Source organism: Nothoprocta perdicaria, unplaced genomic scaffold (assembly GCF_003342845.1).
Source record: "Nothoprocta perdicaria isolate Ctin4 unplaced genomic scaffold, notPer1 scaffold_32, whole genome shotgun sequence".
Classification (NCBI taxonomy): domain Eukaryota; kingdom Metazoa; phylum Chordata; class Aves; order Tinamiformes; family Tinamidae; genus Nothoprocta; species Nothoprocta perdicaria.
The window spans coordinates 3,548,469-3,562,741 of NW_020455555.1; positions in this window are offsets into that span (position 1 = coordinate 3,548,469).

The window sequence follows — 14,273 nt, forward strand, 5'->3', positions numbered from 1 at the left end:
CTGAATTTCCCAGAATAAATATAATTTCTATGTATCTACGCTCAGAGATATCTAGGAAAAAACACGTTGTATAAATAAAGTCATAATTTTACAAAAAACAATGAAAGCAGAAGTCAAAAACTGAATTATTCAGATTTACAGGCTGATGAGCTCTACTTCAAGAAAATTCAAACAGTACCAGCATTTCCTTTCAAAAGGAGATTTTTTTTATATTACCATCCCAAAGCATTCTAAAGTTAGCCTTTTCTTAAATATTTTACTGATGCGGTTTCAGAAGAGTGAAGATTTTCCTACAGATCTGTAGCTGAAGCACTATAGAAAGAGCTTTTCCTTTTTTTCAGCTCATAAAATGCATAGCTTCAATAAAGTCACAAGCCATAACTTGACTTGGCTGTGTTCAGTTTTGTAACCATGGTGAACACACAGAGACACACAGAAAAACCTTAAGCCTTATTTTGCTCTCACAATATACAAGCAAGCTTAGAACAAGCTGTTAGTACTAAAGTGACAATAATTACTTGAATGAGACCAATATCTATATGGGAAAAAAAAAAGTTTAGAGCATTCACACAATATAAGCTATTGAGTGTCAAAAAGCTGACCAGTTTTAAAAGACCCATGATATGTTACTCTAAACACCTTCCCTTTCCCACTTCAAATGTAACAGTTGTGCTGCAGGAAGTAAATCCAAAAAAAAAAAAAGAAGAAAAAGGGGGATATAGAAGACACTCAATAAACCAGATTTAAGTCCACTTACACAAAAGGAAAGGGAGGCACTCGCTCCCATACTAGGCTGCAGGAGGATATCGGTATTTCAGCTGTGCTGCTCAGAGGATACAGTCATCTTTCTTCTTGTTACAGCTCTATGCTGTCCAAAGTTAACTGCAGCCATGGGGCTGTTACTCTCTAATTAACTTATCATAATTTAATCACTAAGTAACCTCTTAACCAGTAGTCTCACTCCAGATTCTGTGGAAGGTAGAAGTTAACTGCTAGTAGAAGAGGATTCCTTGCAGCAAAGACTTGTCCCTCGAATCATACTGCAAAAGCTCACAGACCAGTTACCGTCAAGAGATGTTTCCATGGTGCCTAACACAATGGCAAAGCTTCCTGTAAGTTCACACATTGTGTGTTTGATATTTATGAAGGGTGTTGTTTGTTTTTTGGTTGGCAAATAATCAGTTTACCCACTGATTGTGTCATTCTGATTCCGCTCATTCTGCCTCATTACAGCAATAACTAATTATTGAGGTGATCCACGGGGTATGCATAATATAGATACATGTTTAGATAACAAGTGCACAGTCATTTTGCTCACGTATGAGCAAAAAACCATAAAGTCTTTGAAATACAGGGATGCAGAAGCTGTTAAGTCCAGCGTCTTGTGTTTAATCCTCATAGAAATAAAGCATTTCCTCTGAAGTAAGCCACAGGCAACATTATAGTTAAGCGCAATTGCAGGAGATGCTTAACACAAATGATAGATTTCTTTTCTGTTATACACCATATTAGAAAATGCAGAAGACAAAAATAGGAGTCAAGAAAAACTCCGCTGGCGTTGTACTAGAAAGGTGGGAGTTACTCTGTCAACACACTGGTCTGTTGGAAAACAATACACAGACTCATGGAGACAATTCCCTCTTCCATACATAGGAAGGATATTTGAAGAAAAAAAAGAAAAATGTGATTTTTAGCCAACCTACCTCTCTGCAAAATGCTGTGCTGAAGATTGGAAATGCTTTAACTTCAGTTTTTCTTGCCTACCTAAGGGTAGAAGCGAGCATACACAGATCAGGGTCTCTTTTTCTGATCAAAGCACCTCAACAAACCCTTACCTTTACCCCATCTGTTGGAAGGGTACGGTAAAATCCCTAGAGGACAAAGTTCAGTTTTTGACCAAAATTCCTCATTACCATCTCCCAATGCTCCAAATATGGGGCTTCCAACCCTCTGTGAACAACTCTTTACCTGTCTGTGCAGCAGATGGTTGCTGATTAAGCTGCCTGAAAACCACTTAATCCCTTTTCCATGAGGCACGCACCATTCCAGCAGGACGGCTGCCCTTCCCCAAGCCCATTTCTACCAGCAGCATTATCCTGGATTTAGGCAGCATCTCCCAGCACGAGCACAGGAGAAACAGGGAGGCACCACACCACAACTCAAGGACAGGCATGAGAACAGCCAAAACTAGAGATGCTTCTACCAAGGTGTGCTATATTTCCTATTATTCAAGGCATCCCGGTATTTTCTACTAGAACACTAAGAATACAGAAGAGTTTTACCACCTGCTCTGTGGCTGCAATTTTAATAGCTGTCAGCAGTGGGGACAAGTAAACAGCTACTCTGGGGAAACGAACACATTAGAGCTGGGTACTGCGATCCAGAAGTAAGATGCGTAGCAGAGTAGCCTGCTTTCCCACGTGTTAGAGCACATAAGGGTAAGCCAAGGGGGAGAGAGGTCCACACTGTGACCAGAAAGTACCAGAAAGCAGGTCCCAGCCTTTAATCTCCCCAAAGAGATTACAGGGTCTTTTTCTAGGAAACTATTAAGGAAAAAGTTCAGAAATGCACAGCCCGAGGCAGCCACCATCTCACAAAGAGCCTCATGATGCCACAGGGCTCCTGCCCAGCTCCCTCCTATCCCTTGCAGCCCACCCCAGGTTTCTCCCCACCAGCACTGCCCTGAGCCTCCAGATACACAACCTGTTCTCACCCTCCCCAGACACTCAGACCCCTCCCCAGGCTGAGCCAGCAGGCACAGAGCCCCTTCTCCAGTCTCCCCACCACCACCCAAGACAAAGAGGCCATATGGCTACCTGCTTGCTCTCCTGCTACAGTCCCCCCTGGCAACAGCCTGGGCAGAAGTAGCCTCAGCCTCGTTAGCACAGACAAGCTTCACCTGCACCCAGCAGCCTCAGCCTTGTTAGCATAGATGAGCTTCACCTGGGCCCAGCAGCCCCAGCTGCTGCTCCTGGAGGCCCACAGCCCACCCCCAGTGCTGCCACATTCCTGCCTACCCCCTCATTACCAGGCACACCAGTGCCTCAGGGCAGGCTCTTCTCCTGCTTGCAGGGGGGAGTCTGAACTTTGCACTTTGGCTAGCATGCAGATGTGGTTCACAGTCAGCCCCATCAGAGCCATGGTCATGCGTTTTCAGTACAAGAGATTCTCAGGGCTGTTCATGGTGTTTCTCATGCAGACCCAGAGCTGTGTTTCTAGCACAGTGGATCTGCCGCTTCTCCACACCCTCATCAGCTGGCAAATGAGTATCTGGTTTGCACAGATAGAGGTATTTACTGTTTGATGAAGACATCTCCACCCTCCTCCTCTGCTGGAGATCTTGGTACGTTGCTTGCTTCTCAAGCAAGGTGACAGTGCTCTTGCTCTCCTGCATACCTGGCAGCAGGGCAGTTCCTGCTGGGTCACCAAGTCCTTGGCTGTGAGGGAATATAGGCTGGCAAGGCTTCACAGAAACCAATGTTGCCAAATCATCCTGAAACAGAGCTGTACAGGAAGCCAACTGCTAATGGAGGAGCAGTTTTCTGCTGCTTCTGAAGGAGCCCTAATTCCCTTTCCCTCCCTGCTCCACAGTTGAGGGTATCTGTCCTGTGGCTGTGCCAAAGGAGACATTGTGTGTGCTAGGATTGTACTGCTGCTGCTTGAGCAGGACAGCACCAGTGATCACAAAATAGTGAGGCTAGAGGAATTGTACATTTGTGACAAGTAATTACAGTGAGAGCTTTCACTTACCCACACATAGACTGGATCAACGCCCAACCAAGATGAGACGTGTCCTCCACTGGATGAACTAACTGGTTTGGAGAATGAAGAGTTTCTGCACCCATATGTAACGCCAAGCTCATTTTGACATTGAGAGCTGCAGAGGATCCACGTCCTATGACAGCAGTGAACACAACATAATTAGGTTTAACAGTGTAGTGGGAAAGAACAGGTTGAATAAATCCAGCATAAATCCAGCACACAAGTGTTCACCCTCAAGAGAACAAACTGTAAATACACAGTGAGAGCTGAAAAAAAAGAAAAGCCAACAAAAGGTACTGGTCCTCCCACACCCCATGATTTGAGTGCACTTCTCTGACATAGCTAGGATTATCCAGTTCTCATATCTGAGATGACATACATACATGTGGCATATTGGTAGGTGACACCCTCTCTCTGCTGCATTCAAATCCCCTGCCCCACCACTACTCTCCTGCCCTCTATGCCTTCAGATATTTTAGCCCTGTATTTTCAAGCCAGCTGTGAGCAGGAGCAGCTTCTCCACCTTTGCTGGGTCCCTCTGGGACAGGCAGAAATACAGTGCATTCAGAGCCATCGGCATCCTGCTGGCTGTGCCAATGGGCTGCAGAGTGGGCCAGTGCTCTGCTGAGATAACATCTCAAAAAAGGCCTGTGGGGAGAAAGAAAAAAAAAAAGCTGAAAAAAAAAGCTGTCTCAAACTTTTCACTTCCCACCCCTCCACCCCACAGAATGTTCTATCCATCTTAGGAGATTTCATAGGAATCATCCTCTTCTGACAAGTCACTCTCCCCTGCTTCAGCTAAACATGCTAACTGTATAAACATGCTAACTGTAAGCAAATACCTTTTAAAGCAATAAATGCCAAGTCTGAACAGCAAGTACAATTTTCTTCCATTAGACCATCACAGCTGTAGCAGTGCAAATATGATAGTAACTACGAAGTGTCTTTGTTCATTAGCTGCTCACTCTCTACCATTCCTCTAATTGCAATTATGGATTTTTTTTTTCAAGACCTGCCTGTCATCTGCAAAAACAAAATTCCAAGAGGCTGATTTAAAACGAAAAGACATTTCCATTCCCCTGAAAGCCTGCAACAGCTAGAGGGCACACGAGGCTTGCCAGAGAAGTAATCCTGCACCTTCACTGCAGAGGGAGCAAAGAAACGTCAGTCCTTGACAGAATTTCCTTTTGCACAAAATAACACATTTTAGAGGGGTGATGTTTCCTCACGTTGCTGTTGTACATAGGGCAGAAGTCCACAAGAAGCACTAGTTAAACTAACGAAATATAACTGTGTATACCAAGTAACCAAGTAAGCCCTTGCTGTTCAGTCCTTACAACCATGGGATCAAAGGCAATGTCAGCAGGATTTCATGAATATGATGTGTGGTACCTTGGGCAGCCACCCTGACTTCAAGGGACATGTCTTAGCAATTTTTTTTTTTTTTTTTTGGTTGCCCAATATTCTGTGACCCAGGGATGAGCTTGTGAGAAAAGACTCTGGCCGAGGTGGTTTGAGGATACTGGAGATACTGGGAGATTATGAGTTGCTTTTGTACTCTTTTCAGTGGGTGGCTGCTTTTGAGGCTTGCAGCATTGAAAAGGAAGATAAAGGGGGAATAAACATGAATGTTTAGTCATTTTCCTTAGAAAACCAGTATTTTTACATAAGCATTAGAAATGCCAAGATCACTGAGAGGGGGCGAACAGATAGCTGTAGCAAATCAGCCACCAGCAGCAGTAATAATGAACAGTAGCAAGGAGCTCAGGCTTTACAGTTTATTTTAGGGTTTTCCTTCAAAGAGGCAAGCAGTTTGTTCTACTAACCTAGCCATCTGCGCCTCACCTTTGGGAGTCGGGAAGCAGTCACCAAGGAGGAAGGAAAGGCCTTTCTGGGGGTGAGTGTGGCAGGCGGCACGCAGCCTGCGGGGGCCCTGGAGGGCGTGCAGCGGTGCTGCCGCGGGCCCTGCACCGGCTCCAAACTGCCTCTGGAGGCAGGAGACTGCGGCAGGACGCAGGGGGCCTCCGCTGGGCACCGCTGGACACCAGCAACGGCTGGCAAACGGCAGCAGCTGCTGGCAAACGGCGCTGGGAGCTCAGGCCCTAACAGAAGCACAGGGTTACAAATAATGCTGTTGATAAAAATATGCTGTTGATACATGATGATTATGATCTGAACATGTTGTAGCTAAAACACTGGACGTGACAAGTTCATGTAATCAACCCTTAGGCCATTTCACCTGCTTTATAAGTCTTTTCTTTCTGCATTTCAAAACAAACTGCAGGCTGGTGTTGGAGAAGAGCTCCACGGGGGTAGCACCCCCCAGGAACTCACAGCTGCCGTCAGGTGAATCAGCACATGCAGACAGGGCCTCTGCTCCGACACCCAGGGCACGTGTTCCCTCATGGCCACCCCAGAGCTGGGGCCTGCAGACACTGCAGCGCAGGGAGGGCTGGACACATCGCACAGGAGCTGAGGGAGATAGAAAGAGCACTGTGAGCAAGACAGGCTAAAGAGTTGAAGCTGCAGTCAGGGATATAGGACTGAACACACAGTTCTGCTGTGCCCAGAACTATTTTGAAAAGCACAGCTCGATTTGGGTGGGGAGCTAAGAGCAAAGTCACTGGCATAAGAATGAATATTATTGCTCTGACTCTGCAATTAAAGGAAGCACTTCATATGGCTTTAGAAATAAAAATAAAGGAGCATAAAACACCATGACAGGCACGTGAAACCCATGCCAAGTGAGAGTGTGCTGACCTCTTATTCTTCAGACCTGACGGCTTCAAAAAGCAAGAGTGGAAACACTGAAAGGCCTCAGTATTTTTTTTGAAGACAGGGAAAAGAGCAAAAATATAAGTCTAGCCGTTGGCTCTAAATGCTCAAAACTGTCCAATTCAGGAATGTGCTTTTCCCTTTTCTCTCTGTGATCTTTGGGGAACAGCATGATCACTTGCTAAATCAATTATGACGCCAAATTTGCACCATCTTAGACTTCCAAACTTTTGTGTACCTTCTCCCAATAAAAGTTATCATGAAAAACCTTCAGGGCTGCATTCACGCAGATGAGTTTCCACCAGACAAATCTGTTTTACTGGCTTTCAAAGCAGGTTTGTTTGCAACTCTGGACATCTATCACTTTCATAATTTTATTCCAGTTCCTCACAAATCACTTTACACTGAAACCAGAGTAAATTCTGAACAATCACACCTTTTAAAGGTAAGTGTTTGGAGCTGGTGAAGGAACCATAGCAAGTCTCTTAAAAGGAAAAACTGGAAACACGAGCTACAGCCAAGTCAGAAACACAGATGGGGAAAAATCACATCTGGCATGAGGTAATCATTGGCACAAATTGAAGACTGAAATGTATTTCTATTTTTAATCTCTACCATATCAGTATACAATATATTTTCCCACATCCTTTGCCATTAAACAGCCTTAATGGTTGGTTGCCACGTTGTCTCCATCACAGCATCCTGGCTACACCTACGTACCAATTTAGATTATCAGAAAGTAAGAGTAGCTTTCCTGTGGAGAAAGCAGCAATTCCTTGCTCCTGGATGCACTGCTTTTCACTGTGCTTATGGAGGGAGCACAGAAGCCAAGCCCTTCCTCCCAAACAAGCTCTAGTGTCGGCCACTAACTACGTCCCCCCTGCCGTTGTTTAATTTCCAAGTGCTGCTGAGCAGGCAGTCTCGTAAAACCACTGCCAGGGACAGGCCTGTCTACACGGCCAGGACTGGGCAAGCACAGGTGAACTCTGCCTCCCTTCTCCGCCAGCCAGGCATGAGCCAGCAAAGGCCCAGGCACATTAATTCAGTGCTGTGCCCGAGCAAACACAGCCTGAGTCACAACAAGGCTATTTGTTACCACACTGCATTAACCCACCTGGCAAGCTTGGAGTTGCTTCCCTGTATCTGCATCTATCTCTGGCAATGGATGTGTTAGTGTCCAATGTAGCTCCTGAGCACAGACCATTTCCAGGCAGCTGCATCACAGGCATGTGCAGAACTGCCCAGTGAGACTGTCTGAGAAGGCCTTGCTTGATTTCTTTTTTTTTTTTTTCCTCCAGCATCTCTTTTCTTCACAAAACTCACAAAAGGTTATCTTTAAATGCATGCTTCCTTAGCAACTTTGCAGAACTACAATGAACAAGCAAGTGAGAGCTCAATAACTGTTAAAAGTCCTCTTTGCTGACAGGGAAATGTCACAAAGGTAAGTTGGAGCCCGTTGTTCTTTTCCTTTCATCTCCACCTGACACTTAAGCTGTCAAATTTTCTTGATGCTATTCCAAAGAAAACAAAATCAGCATTCAAAATTCTGTATTACTTCATTAGCTACCTTACACTACCTTGTTACTGCTACTCAAAAAACAGGAACATTAGCAAAAATAGCTATGAGCTGAAAACTGTTGTAATGCAGCAAGTAAACCCCCCTTTTTGAGATCTCACAAGTTATTCAAAAGCTATTTCAATCTATACCATGATGTTCAAAATCCATGTGAATGAGACCAATAACTGAACTCTATTCAGGACATTAATAGGGTGAAAGCAAATCCCATAGAGTAGTAGTACATTCAAATCACCCATTAAAGGACCTACAAAGTAAAACTGAGCACAGAGGCAAGATCTATTCTATATCTAGAGTCCAATCCTCTCTTAGTTTGTCTTTGTGCGTATATACTATTTCTTACTGGCAAAGAACTAGAGAGAAATACACTATAAAAAATTGTCCACTCTTCCCAGAATCATATCCCTTTCTGACAGAAAGGCAAATATTCAATCAGCTTCTTGGTGCAGTTCACACAGAAAAAAATAATAATAATAATCATAATAAAGCACCTGGACCATAGCTTTGGTCTGAGAATCTCTATTTGCGACAGAAGCGAATTTATGCTTCTTTCCATGAAAAACTTTCCTGCCATTTGGCAGTGGTTGCATCATCTGTATTTCTTAATTCTGAAGGAGTCAGTTGACAAAAATCCTCCATTTGCTTCTCTTAAGCAACATCTCTTCCAGTTCAAAGTGGGTGCTAGGTTACCATTCTTAGGAAAGGAAAATTTGCTTGGGAAATTCTTGACTCCGACTATAAAACAAGCCAGATCACATTATATTCTGGGCATGTCAACTTCCAGAGAGGACTGCAACACATCTGAAGCATGAACCATCAGGATAGCTACTGAACAGGACACCCTAGCTTCATCAGAAGCTTCATCAGAAACAAGCTTGTTTGGTAGCTTTTGTAGCTATCAATTTTAGTAGCTCTGGTAGTTGGCGTAGGAAGTTTAGCACCCAATAACACAACAGAACAAAGCTGTTTTGTAGTTTTTGTGTAGATTGGATAGTATTGGTATGCAGTGCACTGGAACACAGAAATGATTCCCAAAACATTTGGCCTCTGCTGCAGGTACTGACTTAATGGTTAAAGGCATTGGGATTATCTATTATCAGACGAAATTGTCAAGGTGCTACAAAGCACAAAATAGATAACAAAAAACAACTGAAATTACTGACTACCAGTTACTGAACATGCACTTAACTGTAATCAGATAATAAGCTAAACATAATTTTCCTTCAGCTTCACCAATTCTTTATTTCTTCAAGGCACAGAAGGCTGAAAAGCAAAAAACAAAGCAACACTAAATTTTCATAATCCTGTATTGTCCCCTATCTGCTCGTTTTCAATGGCAATCTGAATTGGTGGGCTAGTTTTAGCAGAAACTACAGTTTCCACTCCAGTTTCTGCAGGCTGTGCAGATCATCTTCACAGGAAGACAGACCTGCACAAACCAGCCCAGGGGTCCTAGCTGCGGCGCACCATGGGGGCTCCATCCACAAGCTGGTCCCTGTTCACGTAAGCTCTTGGCTTGCAGTATCTCTAGCTGGAGTGACTATCTGGCACCGTACACTGCCATTTTGCATAAAGAATATAGTCAGTGTACAATATACAGTATTACCTCTTGAAAAAATCTTTGAAAAGATGTAAAGAAACATACAGTTTGTTCTTGTCCTTAGTTTGTACAGCATTTTTGTAAGGGGAAGGAGAATTATGAAAAAAATACATATATATATAATAAACTCATGTAAAAAACAGGCAAAAGGGAGTTTTTAACTGTATTTCTCAAATGACTTAGCATTTCAACACCTTTTGTTGCTGTTAATTCCACATTTGTTTCAAATTAGTTGCTCTGATCAACTTCAATAAATCTGTCTTCCACAGTCATGTGATATTGCTGTTGACTGAGCCTGGAGAAAACTTAGGATAGAAGTCCCTCCAAAGTGACTTCTTCCCTGCGGGGAAACTGGGACTGTAGCAGCAGTTCCACAGGGCACTCTAATTCTGGGTAAGATGATGAAACCCCGTTTTCAGTAATTTGCCCTTTCCTATGCAACTTCAGATTTCTGAAGTAACAAGTTAAATGGTGTGCTCACCAGTAATTGCCTTTCCCCACGTCTCTCACCCAGGAAGCTTTTCTGCAGCCAAAATGGTCATGCACGCACTCAGAGCAGTGATTATTTAATTCTCTTTCCTACAATTGAGATTGATTCTCCAGTGCTTGGGAAATATCAGATGGCCAAGTGCAGTCTCCTTAATGTACATTTTTTGTCCCTTATTCCCTGAGATCATCAGCACATATCCCTGTTTTATTTAAAGAAAATATTAATTGAAGCATTTTATGTAAACTTGCCCTCATGATATTTGTTGTAATTCAAGACATGCCAGATTTCAGTTATCCTGGTTCGCCCTAATTAATGCAAAGCAGGATGACAGCCGCTCTGACCCTGGAATATTTTAATTAAACAGCAAAGTAATTTGATTCCAACAGCACCTATCACGACTTACTGCAACTTGATACACACATCCTGCATCAAATTTTAAAGTTATAATCACAAGAGAGCACATAATATAGATATCTGTAAATACAGAGTTGGTCAGAGTATTGACCATTTATAAAACTGGTACTGTTACTCAATAATAGCTCCTAGTTATTGCTGTTAATGACAGAAAACATGTTTACACTTCAACATGAGCTGTAACTCCAGTTACAGTAGGAAAGTTCAGCTGGATGATTTTCAGCTTGCCATGAGAGAAACAGGGACAAAAAATGCAAATGAATTTGAACCAAAAGAAACTATTTTTTTAAGTTTAACTATGACCTGGTAAGAATAAATTGGGATCCAAAGGCAGCTGTGAACACTGCAGGCTGCACCCTCATTGCACAGGGACAATGGCCACAAGGGCAGCTTACAAAGGAACTGTTCCAGTGGTCATCCCCAGTCTGGGGGGGTTTACAACCAGCACCCAGAAACAGCGATACCCTGTTTGGATGCCCGGCACAGCTACTTCCACTGCAGAAAATGTAACTAGAACTATGGTCTGAGTAACTCACTGTATTTCAACTCTCTGTACTTGCACAGGGGCTCAGCAAGCTGGCAGGCAGATGCTTCCTTGAAGACTCCTGAAGTACATGTTCCATGAATTACTGTACATTACTCCCAGTTGCGCTCTAAGGGAGAAGACTGGATGGACAAGCATGTTAAACATCAAGCTTGAGTCACTGCAAGTTTCCTAAACCTCACCTTGTGCTATCTCATAAAACTGCAGCACAAAAGCTGGACCTTACACAGGCAATCCAAAGAGGGAAAAGCATAGCGATGGGAAAGTGAAGCCACAAGGTTTGTCCTATCTTCACTCTTCTGTATCACCCAAGCACAAGACACTTGTTCCTCATTAAACAAAGTTTTTAGCATCTGCAGGGAGAAAAGGTGAGAGATCTACATTCATACCAGTCATATTTGATTTCAGATCTACAGCTCTGGGCGAGAATTTCAAAATTATCCTCATTTTGGACAAATTAGTCTTTAGGTTCTGGAAGCAGGAAATTTTAGGGCTGGTAAAACAAATTTGGACAGATTTGATTATTTAGGAACAACAATAAATAAATATCCCACAAATGAAAACAAGGTAAAGCTGACCCAATAGTTTTGCTCCAACAAAATATGGACACAAAAATAAAACTAACTTGAAAAGCTACCATACAAAATTTAAGGCCCTACAATAAGGGCCCTACAAAGAAACGAGTCAAGCCTTCTCAGTAGTTATGAGAGTGACAAGCCAGAAATAGACAGCTATTTATAGAAACGTCAAATCACCAGCTCATTTAATTCCTGCACCAAAACCCTTACATGATACAGCACAGTATAAAACGAGCTCCTAAATATCTGCTTCTGAGAACTGTTTCAACTGTTTAAAAGCATCACTGTTTAAAAGTGGATGTGTCTTTCTTCTAAGAAACGTAAGAAGAATTTGGCAAGTAGAGAACATAATGGCATGACTCCAAAGACTACTTCTGGTAAGAAGAATGAGAAGTCTTCTATTTAGCTCTTTGACATAATTATTTGATTCCAAAGCAAAATGTTACCAAAATAGACTTTTGATTCTGAGGAATTTATTTAATACTAGAAAGAAGTCTTTGCCATTTACTTTTGCATATATATATACAATATCTGTATCATGTATCTTTCAGTATTTTTAATCTGACTGGCATCGTACTGAGACTAACATACTTACCAGAATTACCCTTCTCAAGAATCCTTAGAACTCTTTATAACTGAAGTTAACTTTATAACTAAAATACCTTTCAAATCAAAAAAACAGAATGTCAGTATAACGGTATGCAAACATCTCAAACAATTCACACTGCATATGAGCTGTAGCCCTTACTTAGCACATCGTTCAATGTCAGTATGCAATGCTGTTATCCAGTATCAATTTAATGTAATTTAATTTTTGAAAAAAATCATAGAGATCAACAATCTAGCAAGGCACAGAAGAAAATCATTAAATCTAATAAAACCTGGCAGTTAGATATGTCTTGTGTCTCTGTAACTACTATAAATTTTCACAGTATCTGCCAATAAGAAAATTAATGTTCTTTTTTTAACCAATTCTACAGTAACTAATTTGTTTATACAACAACAAAATCTCCTTATTCTGCAGTATAGTATAAAGAGTAATTATCTAAGTATCCCATTCCTTCTCTTCTAGGTCTGTTTGTCAAGGACTATAAAACTAAAGAGAGAATGCAAAATCTAATTCTACATAGAACTCTATAACCACCTATCTCTGCTAGCCTACTAACATCAATAATCTGTGTTTCACACAAACAAGGCCTAGATAATCATACTGAACCAAAAAAAAAAAAAAACCCAAAACTAGAACATCTTGGCCAGGTTGCTAGACAGAAAAAGAGAAAGTTCTCGGATAAAACCTGTATGACTACAATTTTTGAGAAGCAGTGGCTGGGCAAAGGTGAAGCCAAAATTAATGCTCCAAATTTAATGCTGGCAGAAAAAGTGGATGAACTCAGTCACTGTATTCTGTTTGCTGGCACCTAAGCAATGAATCCTTGCTCACCTCACAGCTACCTGCAGCACCCAGTCATGCCAACTGTCACAGAGGTGCAGGAACAAAGGATGGACATGTCAGAAAATCAGGCATCACTATTTCTCCAGTTCTTGTTTCTCTCAAGTTTTTCAGCTTTGAGCTCCATGCTCAGAGTAACTCATTATTATCACTCTTCCAGTTGATCTACTTACTTTCTCTAGCTACAAAACTACTAAACTGGCCAAAGCAGCTCATAGGCAGGAACAGAAATAATTTAAACTTGGCAAATCCGCATAATATCAAATATCCAAAAACTCCTTGCTGTCAAATAGCTTCCAAACTGCACAGAATTAACACTGGGTTACTGTTAAGTTGCAGCATCTATGGCAAGCTACTCTGGAAAACAGCGCCCTAAAAACCCGAGAAGCAAAAGCAGGAACGGAACGTTTGTCCCAGGTCTTGTTTATCAAATGCAGTCAAGACTACTATGGTCACAATGTTGACCCAATTGGTCAGGACTGGGAGTCCTTATACATATTGACTGCAACAGCAAGATAAAATTCCCCCACAGCCCAGGCGCTCTCCTCACTTAGGGGTGAGGTTACATCAGGAAACTATCATACATCACTAGTCATATTTCCAAACATATCAAGCTGCCTAATAATAGACTCCATTTCCATTGCAAAGCATGCTATATATTGCCCTAATCATTAACATTAATTTTGGCTGGATTTTTTCAGACCAACAAGTAAAGCAACATCAATTTCACATTTAAAGGGCTGAGAATGTAAAGTTGACAGGATGCAAGAAACATTAAAAGATACTCATCTGAATGCACACACAACCTGGTAATGTACATTATGCCACGGCAGTTTCTTTAGATGTGTAACACTCCCAGCACTACTTTCACATGCACACAGTAAACACGGATTTCAGTTGCCATACATCATATGCTACCAGCACAAATCCTTATCAGATACCAGGACACCAGTTTGAAACTGGAGACAAATGTATACTTTGAATACCCTACTTAAGATTTTTTTTCCCCCCACATACACCGAGGAAGCAATTCAGGAAATTACACCCAGCTGGCAAATGGAGAGAAAAAATAGTAAGAGCTAAT